Source organism: Aulostomus chinensis, chromosome 3, assembly GCF_037954235.1.
Source record: "Aulostomus chinensis isolate RoL2024-O1b breed Wild chromosome 3, RoL_Achi_v1.0, whole genome shotgun sequence".
Taxonomy (NCBI): domain Eukaryota; kingdom Metazoa; phylum Chordata; class Actinopteri; order Syngnathiformes; family Aulostomidae; genus Aulostomus; species Aulostomus chinensis.
This window is the reverse complement of record NC_141322.1, coordinates 23,659,428-23,673,045: the sequence shown is the minus strand read 5'-3', so window position 1 is coordinate 23,673,045 and position 13,618 is coordinate 23,659,428. Positions and strand designations below refer to the sequence as shown.

General features: G+C 40.9%; 1 long non-coding RNA gene across 1 annotated transcript; it reads left to right on the top strand.

Annotated features, from left to right (window-relative positions):
* Nucleotides 1-2,839: 2,839 nt before the first annotated feature.
* LOC147268331 (uncharacterized) lies at nt 2,840-4,504 on the top strand. Its single transcript, XR_015112312.1, has 3 exons — nt 2,840-3,135; nt 3,249-3,375; nt 4,424-4,504. It is a non-coding gene; the product is annotated as an uncharacterized LOC147268331 (long non-coding RNA).
* Nucleotides 4,505-13,618: the final 9,114 nt, after the last annotated feature.

Sequence of the window (13,618 nt, the reverse complement as noted above, 5' to 3'; positions counted from 1 at the left end):
TACTGCAAAAAAAAGTTAAAATTAGCAAAAGACGACTCAGACTGTAATTATAGGTTTAAAAGGTGCACTTGTATTTCTCTGGTTGACATGTTGAGATCCAGACTAAGTTAATTAGCGGTCTATGGGTTGCTTGAAATTCAAAGAGCTAAAAAAACATGTAGAGTAAAATGCAACTGTGCGGAGTTTAGCTTTGACTATTTGATGGTTCACTTATTTATTATAAGGAGAATGAAGCTCTTTCATTCTTTCGCTGGACTCCAAAATCTACAGAAGTTGATCCTGCATTAAACTCCTGCAAGCTTATAGTGCTGCTTTCAGGAACTAGACACCATCATGGAATTTCCACCAAATGGTGACAGGTTAAAAAAGAGGTAGGAGACATTTACGGATGAAACCAAGAAGAGAACAAGAAAACCAAGACCTTTACCTACTGCTAGACAGTCAATCAGAGCAATGCCAGTAGGTAGCAACTGCACTGTAACGCTTCTGGTAACAACATCATTAAGCATGAAGGATGCCATGACTTTGAACATGTCTTTATCCATCAAAACTTGTGCTTCAATTGATATCATGTTTCAGTAGTGAGGTATTCCATCAGGTATTCTGTCGGTGCTGAAATTAACCGGTCGGAATGAAACGGCGTCCTTATCAGCAGAAGCTCCTGCTGCTCAGCTAAACAACACAATACCGCTTTAAAGGCTTTTTCCAAATGTTAACCACTGAACAACTCCTATGATAAGTGGCCGTGAATCAACATCAACTGAAGCGTAAAATGAAATGAAGAAAGGATGAACTTTAGTTGCAGGTTGTAAATTGAATTCTATCCAAATGGTTAGTTACACAAATCAAAAGGTCTCTTGCGGCACTCTTGATTTAAAGGTTCATCTCACTAAGTTTAGCTGGTGAGACTGCTCATTGATGACATATTGTATTATAGCTAGATCATGTCAATATTGAGATGTTTGCGCCGTGTTTTGGATCGCTCTCCGCTTGATAATATCACTTCAGATGTAATCCGCATAAATGCTCATAGACATGGACACTGATGTCACAAGACTGTGACCACAAGACGATGTTGACTACTTAAGGTTCTGTGTCAGTTAATGAAAAAACACACCACAGATGATACACAGTCGATTTAATACTGCAATGGTGTATGACTGCACTGTACTAGCATGCCCCTCATGTCACAACAAGTAACAGCATTTTATAAGTGGTGGTCTATTTTTAAGCCTGTAAGCCGAACAACATTATGAATCTTTACCACCATCTGTTAACAGTCACTGGCTAATGTCACTTTAGATGACGAGGATTTAAATTACAGGTTAAATCCTGATAATTAAAAACTGTTTGGATGAAAACATACAGTAAAACATATTTCATCCCCTGAACTTGTTTCTTTTCCTTTCCTTTCTTTTTTTTCCCTACCATTGTACATCTACATTACTGTATGTTCTCCGTTAACCCTCTGAAACTTGCCAACTAAGAATGGTCCGGTTCCAGCGGTTCTGGGTCTCTTGACAAACATATCTCACAACTTCCAATAATAATTCTGTCAGCTTCTTTATCAACTTCTCCCACTCTCCTCGAAGTGAACTTACCCACATTTTAACCTCATCCCTTTCCAATTTCTGTCCTTTCATCCTCCAGCCTCCTTTCTCGCTCTCTTCTTTCCTCCCAAAACCTTCCAGTCCCCCCCCCCTTGTTTCAGAGGCTGTCGGACATATGATGAAGTGCACATATTGAGAGACTCTGGTTCCCATCTTCATTTCCCTTTATCTCCCACGTTTGGAGTGTCAGCGTTATTAATGCAGGGCCAGGGTCCACAAAGGAGAGACACACAGATACAGTGGGAGAGAGAGAGAGAAGAAGGACTAGAGAGAGACAGGGAGGTGGCACATGGACTCCCAGCAGCAGTAAATACACAAGTAGAGAGAGGGGAGAGGTGTGTCACATGTGATTTATTACATTGGTTTCATTAGGCAGCAAACAAACAGTCAGAGAACCCTGAGGTGGTCCTTGGCCAAAGATGGAAAACAGTCCTAAGTATTCTTAGATACAATTAACCTTTTACTTCTCTTAGTGCTCTTTTTTTCACCCTCTTTTTCTCACTTGGCAGCCTGATGCTACAGGTCTCACTGAGTGGGGGTGTCAGCAGTTGCTGTTCCCTGACAATTATTAGCCTATTATAGTATAGTACTTGATTCCTCTATGCTTCTTTTTTCATCTCTCTCTCTCTCTCTCTCTCTCTCTCTCTCTCTCTCTCTCTCTCTCTCTCTCTCTCTCTCTCTCACAAGGCTTGGCACTGTACAGTAAAAGTTTTTTTTTTCCTCGTGCTAATTTGCAGACTAATGAGAATGACAACCACAAAGGTCTCTTATAAAATACAACTTATACAATAGCAATTGACTGTTCTATTGTGGGTTTGCATTTCCATTGGAATGATACTTAAGGACACTGATTTACAGCCACAGTACTGCACTTTTGTCTCCATCTTGTACCAGCAACAATTATCACCAAAAACTCTCGCCACGTGTGTGCATCATCAGTTCCGCTGATAAGCTTGTGGCGGTAAAATAGTGGATACATTTTTACCGTTCTCACACAACCGCTACGAAATGATCTGATTCACGATCAGAATTGAATCCGTTTGGTAAAGATTAAAATAATCATTCATTTGTAAGTTAGCAGGAGGCTAACCAGAAGAAGCTGACAAGAAGAAGCTAGCAGAATTCTGGTGCATGGGAGTTTCGCACCACTCTGTCTTCTGTGTACTGCAGAGGTATAAGAGGTATCGTGAGTTTAATCAGTGTTGCATGAACTTGATTAGAGAGGATTTGCCTGAACAGACATTAATTTAAAACTGCTTTAATTCTGAGATTACTTGGAAGGAAGATTACTTTTAATGTACTGGATGCTTAAAGTATATCAGTTTGCGCTATTATTCTATTGTTTTGGTTCTAAATGTTTGATTATGGAAATCAGTCCAATGTTCGTATCATATAGAGTGCAGCAATGGCTGCAAATAAGCATCAGTATAAAAAGTGCTGACTGACAGGCTCAGATTGGTCTCAGAGATACAGTAGACATGTGTCTCACGTGTAATAGAAGTCTTGCTCTGACATCTAGTGGGATGTGAGTTGCTCTCTGAAATTTTCTTTGGGCTTTTCTTGCTGCAATTTAAAAGGGAGATTTCACCCCAATATGTTTCTAAATAATAATTTCCTCTTTTATCCTCTTGGCTGTAGTGCAAGAGGGCACAGAGATGCCTACCCTTCTCTGGAGTACAATCGAACTGGACGGACAAAAACCAGATTTATTTGAATAACTCAACAGCAACGTCTCATCCCAGAGATCACGACCCTGCTACTCAAGGTAATACACAAAGAGACGAACCATTGCTTCGTTTTCATAGCGTCTTTCCTTGATGAGGTTCAAAGTGTCAGTGACAACAGGTTATTGCTTGGAAACTGGAGGAAAGAGTGACAGGCTAAAGTCTGGCAGAACCAGAGCAGCGACAGTTTTACGTTTCTGAGAGTCAACTGCTGCGTGCCAGGATAACACAACAACCCCGAGCAGATGCAAAGAAAAATCAAAGAAAAAAAAAAAGCTTAATGTGATGGCTGTGAAAAAATAGGACACTAATTGACGTAAAAATTCTTTACTAAAATAACCGGCAGCTGAGAGGGTTTCACGTGTGAAGCTAACACCTGTCTTATCACCCTCACTAACGGTTTCGACCGAAGGAATGACAACGTTAAAGTCAATTCCGGCTGTGCTATAAATTTCCACAAGGCATGCCTTTTGTAACAGTGACTTATTGGTTGCCATGGAAACCCTTGTCTAATTAGGGAGCAAATACATGCGTGTTTTCCAAGCTCACATTCTTGTCAAAAAAAAAATCCTGTTGCAGAAAATTTATAATGCTATTTGTGGATAATTGTGATGCTGATGTGAATGGAGTGCATTTGTTGATAACCAACAGAAGTGCATTATGAAATATTACCAGAGAGGTATGTTTGGAATCTATGTAGAGAAATGGGACTATTTTTGATGGCACTATGTCAATGTTCTGTTGTCACAGCAACAACATCACTTATGATCTTCCTTTCATCACCAGCTTCAAGTAACAATCAACACAACTCCACTTAAAATACATTTTTTTGATCAAAGATATATTCAGAATTAAGAAGAGTTCATCAAAGGTTCATACAGTATTTTACTTTAATAAGAGCAAGCTGTCCTTCATTAGAACATACGTTTTTGCTAGATTTTTTGGGGGGGAAAATATCTCATATCATACTCTTAAATTTATAAAGCAACATGTCATTAAAATCATTTCCCACTAAAACACAACCTCAGCTTTATCTCCTAGGGACTCTTCTCACTAAAACTTTGTGTATGTTTTTATTCTCCAAAAAAGATCAAACGAGGCAACTGGACTCACCTCTTGTAAGTGAAGACTCTTCGCCTCTCATCCATCCAGTATGTTTTTAGTTGCTATAAAATGGATTGAATTGATGAGTGATGATGCTTGGAGTAAATCTGCAACAACAACAACTACAAAAAGGACACAATTTAATATTTGACAGCCAGACTTAGATTTCCCATCATTCAGGACAAGATTCTCTGGTAAAATACAGGTTTGTCTCGCTGGTCCTGTCTGTTGAACTCCTCACTGGAGAGAGCCTGCAGGATTATTGATGATCTTAAATGTCTTGCCGTGAGGATCTCCTCTGCAAGCAGATGCTGCGCTACCTGCTAACTGGCCGCTTAGATGAACATTTGCACTGGGCAGCCTCTGAAGCAGGGTGCTGATATCATAACACCACCTGTTCTCGCCAGATCCAGAAGCAAAGGGAGCGTGTCTGTCGTAGCTACTATCTCTCACCTCTCTGACTCAGTCCTTCACTCTTCCTACACCACATCTCTCTCAGTCCCTGCTGTGTCATCTCTCCTACAGAATATCTACAAACAAATAATGATGATGCCTGAAATGATAGAAATAAAGAGGGAGCATCTCACCATTCGTACAATTTAAGTATCTAAAAATGATTGCAGTGGTCTCTAATCTGAAGGTGATGGAAGGTAGTTTGGTGTCTGCACTGGTATAATGATTGGCAGCCTCCACAATCATACTCAGAAACACACAGACACACACACACATAAACATGCTATGGGGGCTAGAAGGACACATCAAAATATCACACACATGTTCTATGTGTACTTTCATTACATGTGAGTCTTCACATGCCCGTGCTTATGTATCTTGAAACAGCTGTACATCAAGCTTGCCTGATCATCTGCCTCTGACCCTTCAGGCTTTTAGCCACCTAATGTCACCAGAGAAGTTTGAAAACTTGATGGAGAAGAAGATGTCTTTTATGTGGAGTATGAAAGTTTGATGTCGATGAAACATGTGAGATGACAACACCTGATGTCCATCTGTCAAAATTGCCAACCAGATCCACAAAAGCAAATGGGCCACATTCATGAAATGCTCTTAGGCGCAAGTTTGTGTTTATGAGCAGGAAGAAAGCGCTTTGCTTACTGCCCGTAAGACTAAATTGAGAGCTAAAAAAATCTGATGATGATAAGACCAAATTTATGCACAAGAGCATTTTGTGAATGAGACCGACTGTCAATTAAAGCCAATTTAGGATCCTTTCATGGTGGAGACGTGAAATCCCTGGTTCAACAATGTAGCCTTCTTGTTGGCAGTAACTGGTGTTCGTCCCATATGAAACTTTATTTTATCATCAAACACATACAACGATTGCTTAAAATGACATCCACGCTCATTAAATAAGGTCTTGTGATGCGTTCGTCGGCTAGGTACACCCACCTCCGGGGTTTGTTGGTTCGAACCACTACGTCAACCTTCCTTCTAACATGGATTTCCTCTTGTTAGAACACCGCCCATCACATGACTTTGTTGAACCAGAGAATTTGCGTCACCACCACAAAAACGGTACTAATTTGCTGAAATCTCGATTGTTTCCATGCTGCAACCACATAAACAAAGGATGTATTACAGAGTGACTGTTTTAGTGCGTCAGTGAAAAACAGCTAAATGGCAGATGGATGTGGATGCAGTAGGAATGCACAGGACAGGAACACACACACACACACACACACACACAGTCTCTCTCTCTCTTTTAAAACATTGCACGGGCACATGTAACACCTGCCACAGCATTGAAAACTTCCACTACGGTTGTCTCTGCTCCAGTCAGTTTCTCCAGGACATTTGCTATAATAACAGACTCACACACACACACACACACACACAGAAAACATTAACAGCCTGTCCTCCACACCTGTGATGCATCAACTTATCAACCAAGTACTCCAACTCATCCTCTACATACAGTAATGCCAGATTGTTGAGCTTTACCAAATGGTAGCACGCTTTCGGCAACTCTTATCAACCAAGTTAATTTCTGAGACTCGTTATGTGCATTGTTCTTCTGTGCCCAGGAGACGCCACACCTCGACCTGGTCATGTGTCCCCACGCTTGCCCCGCTCACCTCCAACCAGCAAACTCTTCTTCTCTGCTGAAGCTGCATCAAGATTTTTTTTAAAAAACAAACAAACAACTAAATCCCTCTTTATCTGTTCATACCTGCGACTCTCTTTTGTGTCCCAAATCATCTCCTGCCATAAACAAAGCGGCTACCATGTAATTTACACCTCTTTCTTTAAAACTGCACAGCCTGTACTTTTGTTAGCAGATACATTAATGGACAGCAAGACAAGTGTTTACTTTATGTGTCTGCTTCAGTTTGGTGTGATAGGAAGGTGTGAATTATCCAAACTTATTAAAGTTAGCAATACACACTTTAGCCTGGCAGTGCACACACATATTGATCCATCTTCGCTTAAATGCAATTGTGATAATTTGTGCATGACAGCTCTGATATACATGTAGATTCCTCTGAATTATAATCTGGGCTCAAGTATCGTGGTGCAAAATCTGGCTTCGTGTTTATTATCACCAACACTCACGAGTACAATTATTACTTAGATTATAAGATTTCTACGCCTCAAATATGGAGTAAAACGGCACACAATACCAACCTATCAACTTCCTGTTTTTTGTTTTGTTTAGTGGAATGTGTTCATCTTCCTGCACATACAGGAGGTGTGTGCATATCTCTGCTCATTTGTGTCAGTGTGACAGCAACAGTAAATACCAGCGATAGGGCGACAGATGGGAGTGTGTCCATCTGTGTTCTTGTAAATGTACAAGCGAGTGTGTGTATTTGTGTCTGAAGTGGTGCTGTGAAGTACTGGGTGACCTTTCAGGTGGCGTAGAGGTGGCGTCTCAGTGACAGTGTGACAGAGCGGGCCTTAGCCTTTTTGTAATGGATGGGCACTCTCAAGGTGAACACCTCGCCTTCCTCTCTTTTGTCTTCCCCCCCTTCGTCCCACGTGTCCTCTTTCCCACCGAGACTGAGGCTGGGTGGCCTGTCTCCTTTTTAAGTGAATATAAGCGATCGTCCCTGTTCTTTAGTATTCGCTGTATCTCCACACTGCCGTTGGAGCGTCGCTTGAATCAAAAATCAACTGGTAAAAAGAAACAGTTCTGACAGAATCATGATTCATTAGAGAGAGAAAAAAGATGACTCAGTCCGATCAGGTAACCACTTCATTACCAGTTACGCTCAACTATCCCGAAATATCTTACTGAACTAATCCAGTCAATTGGATTTCTGTAATGTTACAAGAGTCTCGCTGACACCGCCTTTTCAAAAAGGGGATATATGATAATGATGCTGCAAAGGCACACACTAATCCCTGGGAGAATGGAGGTGGGAATGGGGGTTTGCGGGGTGTACAATCTGCTCATGTTATTGATCTGAGCAGAGGGGACACGCATGGCAGGTCACGGCAACATACTTGCATGATATTGATGAGTGGGCGAGCAGCCGGCCACCCGCATCCCTGAGAAATGGACCCTGCTGTTCGTCCTTTAGATCAAGTGAAGTATGGGAAACACTGTTCTTCTAGCATGGAGACACAGGCACAGGGAGCACGGAGGTGTAAACATGGACCAAGTTGTGATGCCAATGCCAGTATTCCAACAAAATATCATTAAAGCTATTCGACACCAACGTAATTAGCCAATGTTCAACTGTGTTATAGTGTAGTTAAAGGATTTTAGTGAGCTCAGTTGGAACTGTGTGTGCAAAAAGTTTTAATTAACTAATAGAATCATGGAATATCAGTTTTTCCACAAGTTTTATTCTGATGGCACAATAATCCATGTCGTGGCATTTGCTAGGTTACAGTGTTTCAGCAAATAGCAATGTTGCACTCATCATGAAATCATTTTGATATGAAGTTCAAAGTTTGCAACATTTACCCCAAATAATAAGTGAAGTGAGTGAATTTTTTAAATGACACTGGAGGAAAAAAAAATTCTAGACCCTCTCCACTTCACATGCTCAGAACAGGCACCAATGCTTGCACAAACGGGATCAGTGCATCATTTGTTTGAAGGCATGAATGATGTGTCTGGTGTAGATGCTGTGCATATTCCAATATTTGACATGGGAATTCAAATCTAAACGCCTAACTCTTCATTTTTCTCAAAGCTAAAAACTTTGTTACACCCCTCATGTCCCAGAGCCTATCAGGAGTGTAACAAATAAGGTTTGAGGTTTGTTTTTTTTTTAAGAATAAAACTCATCCTTATTCCCTCAAGCCATTTGCAAAAATGGCTTTGAATAATGGTTCCAAAAGTGTTTTTGCAGAATATTAGAATATTAAGATGTCACACTGAAACTGAGGACCTTTTGGAAATAAATGTTAATGAAATTAGTGTGTGTGCGTTTGTGAGTTATTGCCAAAAACCTGTTTTGTGCCATCATGGTAAAACACTGAAACCAACCATCCATCCATCCATCACTTTCTCCCACTTATCCTGTTAAGGGTCGTGGGGGGGCTGGAGCCTATCCCAGCAGCCTTCGAGCGAGAGGCGGGGTTCACCCTGGACAGGTCACCAGTCCATCACATGTAGACAGACAACCAGTCACACTCACAGTCACACCTACGGTCAATTTAGAGTATCAATCAGCCTCGTCCCCTCTTGATGTCTTTGGACTGTGGAGGAAGCTGGAGTACCAGAGAGAACCCACACAGGAACAGGGAGAACATGCTGACTCCACACAGAAAGATCCTGTGCCCGAGCTGGGACTCGAACCTTGAACCTTCTTGCTGTGAGGCAACAGTGGTAACCACTGCACCACCGTGCCACCCATGCTTATGTTCCTCACACACACAAACACACACACACACACACACACACACACACACACACACACACACACACACACACACACACACACAAGCCCATCAGGGATTTTTTTGATTGAACTGATCTAGTTACTCACTAACACAGTGAGCTCCTGCAGTCAAGCTGTGACGTCCAGCACAGAATGACCGTTACATCAAGCTTTATGTCACTTCAGCTACGACACATCATTCAAAGGTAATTGAATATGTCGCTGCTTTGACTTAATTGTCCAATATATTTCTGTAAACTAGTCAAAAGAGATTAACATTTACACACACACTAATATGAGAAATTTGTTATACATATGTGCTCTGTAGATAATTGTCGGATCATTAAATGTTAATGACATGATTAGGGCGACGCTGGAGCTGGTTCAGCACAGCTACACAAAGACTTGCCCTGAACTGGGAAACAGCAGAGCGATTCAAAGAAGATTGCATTTGTGACAAACACTATTCCCGACTCATCCATCATGCTTGCCAAACTTAGACATTCATTATAAAGTTTGCCGATGGATGCAGCCCCGTTCTGCTCGGCCCTTCATTTTTAAACCCCTCCCCCACCTCTCTTACGCTCTCTCTCTCTTTTTCCGTTCTTCCCCTCTTTCCATCTGCATCTTTTTACCTTCCTCTCTCTCTCTCTTTTGCGGTTTCTGTGCTTGTGTGTGTACAGCGCGGTGTGAATTAGTCTCTCCTGTTCCTTCTCTCCTACAGTGGACTGAAAGATGCTGAGCATCGGTGTAACAAAGGAGGCAGTGCATTAATTAAATACTGCAATTTGCTTTCCTCTCTTTTTTGTTGTAGCCGCGGTGCTGCTAAGATTGATGAGCTACTGTTTGATACACAAGAAGCCCACTACATCTACATCTGAGGTTGATTGTGATGGAACACCCATTAAGTGGCCAGTATGTATTAAGATGTCAAGTATTATATCATAAACTGCACCGTCTGTTTATTCATATTTTATTTTACTATTAATTTTTTTACACTTGTGCATGTAAGCACATTTGTTCTCCAAGCAGCCATGCTAACTCTTAGCACGTACGTGTGAAGCTTGATTTCTTACGTGAGTATAGCTGATATACAGGTATTCTGAGAGTTTTCGGAGGAGCCTGTGTTCAGTATTTCAACCAAAATATGTAAAATGTGAGTTAGTATTCTTTCAAGCTCATGATCTGATAAATAAAAGTGATGCCTGGAACATTTATAGGCCTAAAAGTGTGCCACACTTCTAACCTGAATTTGTCCCTATGATGTCAACTGCTCAGATATTCCAGTATAAGCCACGAGGAAACTGTAGAAAATGAGCAGAGCAGGAGTAAAATAAAGGGAAGAGGAAATGGTGTTCAACTATCATTGAAGAGCAAAAGGAGCCCTTAAGGGTCTTCTCATTATCATACAACCCTGTATGGATTTCACATTGCAGGGCTGTAATGCCATTTTAATGATGGTTTCCATCAGCCAAATCCACATCAATTACAGCGTAATGCTAAATGTTTCAGTTTGGGTGGATGAGGTCTACAGGCAGCAGGACGATGCCCCGAGTCAAGAGGGTTCACTTTGGTGTTTAGTGCTGCACCAGGGACTGGTTTTAAAGGCTGTTACCATTACAGCTATAGAGAATTTAAGTCCAGCTGAAACAGCATAAGAGTGTCTGACCGCTGTATCGTCATGTATTTTTAAATGAAACAGAGACAGGCAGTAAATAACGTGAGGGATCTGACTGGAGCACAGAAAATATGTTTACTCAAAGCGAATATGTCCGAGCAAAGACCGTAAACATGGGATTTGAGGGAAAGAAAACGTAGGTGTGAGGTGGAGCTAGATTAAGGCACGGATGCCTGTGAGAGCTCACTATCTTAGCTTAAAGACATATACCAAAATATACCAGAATCAATATATAAAATCAATAGCGCATTTCAATGTGGTATGTCAGGAGTAAATCAGGTGTGATAGACATTTATGTTGTAAAACTGCTTTGAGAGGAAAAAACGCAACATGAACTGAAACACAGAATTAAAGAGCTGAAAGAGAAAAAGCGAGCATAACCACATGTTTTATATTTTCATGAAGTGAAACTGTTTTGAATCTGTGTAAATGCAGAGGAGCGTGTTTTGGTTACCAAAGTACTTCAAACACATCTTTGTCGTTTCTCTCACATAATTATGAAATTGTATTTATTGCCTTCCTTTTTTTTTATCATACATTTGATCATGAATTGAATCAGAAGATACAAAAGAGAATGTGAGGATGTTTGTTCACATAAAGATGAAATGTGTAAACTGTTAGCCATATATACAAAGTTAAAAAAAGACCTGAAATCCTGAAATTGTCCACTTTATAGCTGACATACTGCATACACTATGCTGATAGATATATCAGCTATTTTTCAGATTCATAATAATATTCAAAAGTAAATGTGGATACAGTATCATTGTTATTTGTGTAGTCCTTAGTGTCAGCAAAGTTGCTTTACCTCAGTTCCAACACAGTTGGCTATAAGAGCTGTGACCTCCTCCTACTCAGCAGTGCCGTGCCCCTTCGTTCCTCAGCTGTATTTCTCTTCTGTCCCCCCCCCCCCCCTCACCTCTGGCCTCCCGTTGGTGCCACGGCTTCTTTCCTCTTCACTCTAATTGATAGGAGCAGACTTAGTTAAGATGTCACCTGAACACGTCCACAAGCCTCAGACATGGCGACAGCTCACCATCGACAACGCGCTCCGTGCCACACATGGACTAAGCGATACTTAAATTGGAGTTGTAGGAAGGTCAGGAGTGCCTGCAGCCCTCAGGGAACATTTGACCCTTCCTGTCACACACTCAAACTCGTACACACTCGCCACACTTGAGCCGGTGAAACCAAAGCCCTGTGATCCATTTACTCCCACAGTAGCTCAATTAACACATACTTGTCTGATACTTTCAAGTACACACATAATTACACACATGCACATGGCTCACTAGCAGCACGCATTGTGATTGGTAATTGCTTGGCTAGTTCTGACCCAGCTGTCACGATCGATGGGTGTGACCAGGTGATTAGACAAGACAAGCACCCATAGCCATTGATTAGAGACATCCATTCTGTAGGATATAGATTTATGAGCCCCTCCGCTGCACAGTGAGTCAACCCAATAGAATTTCTTGTGTAAAGGTTACAAAAGGGTAAAGAATTTTCTCCTAAAGGATTTTCATTTCTAACAGGGTAGAAGTGACCTTTTCAAGAAACTTTGTCAGAATTGTGACGGATGGATTAATTGCAGAGAATGCATCCTTTAAATTCAAGGTATGGATTCCTCCCGTTGGACTAAAGGGATGGCACACACATTTTCTCCTGATTGAAAATGAATCAGTTATTCCATTTTGTCTCATAAGGAATGGTTCTGATTTACAGCACTGACCACCGGAACAAAAAAAAAAAGTCATTGCGACAGTAAATGTTAAACGTTAAACATCTTCTGACTTAATTAAGTTTCAAAAACGCTACAAACATCTCTGGAATAAGCAAACTCACCTATCCGGAAAAGATAAGTTCGAAGCACTTTCTTGTAATCCATTTCAAATAATCTGTAGCTGAATTAAATGAGATCAATATTCTGCAATTGCTATTGCTGCAAGAGGTAAATCAATAGACTAATAAAATTGTGTTTTTGTGTGTGTGTGTGTGTGTGTGTGTGTGTGTGTATGTGTGTGTGATAATACCAAAGCAGGATGATCATTTAACTGTGTGTACACACACACACACACATATATATTTATGTATCTATACACACATACAATATGTGCAGTGCAAAAGTGGGGGGAAAAAAATGAGTGGATGCACTTTATTACTTTTTCAGAAGCAAGAGGACACATTTCATAACAATGTTGTGTTGTAAGAGGATAATTTGAGTGTTTCTGGATCTCTTCACCCAACGATGGTGACACACCGTAGCAGCGGCCCAGGCCAGCCACCCGGAGGAAACTCATTTCAGCCGCTTGTATCATTGATTTAATTCTTTGTCGCTACTCAAAGCTCTTGACCGGAACGTAAATCGACCGGTAAATTGAGAGTTGCACATCCTAAAGAAGTTCAAATTGTTTTTTACTATAAGAGTGGACACTACAAATCAATAGAGGGCAGCGAATTACCAGCGAGCTGAAGTAGTTTGGGTCAATTACAGTAACGGCATTTTTAGATGATCTTACAGGCTGATGGTTGTGTTCATGAGGCAGATTATTTTTCTCGTGTATGCTGCAGATGAATGCAAATAAGTTCAGAGAACAAAGCTCAGCACTGTAATGAAAAAGCATGTTCCAACTTCAATGTTTTCCTTCT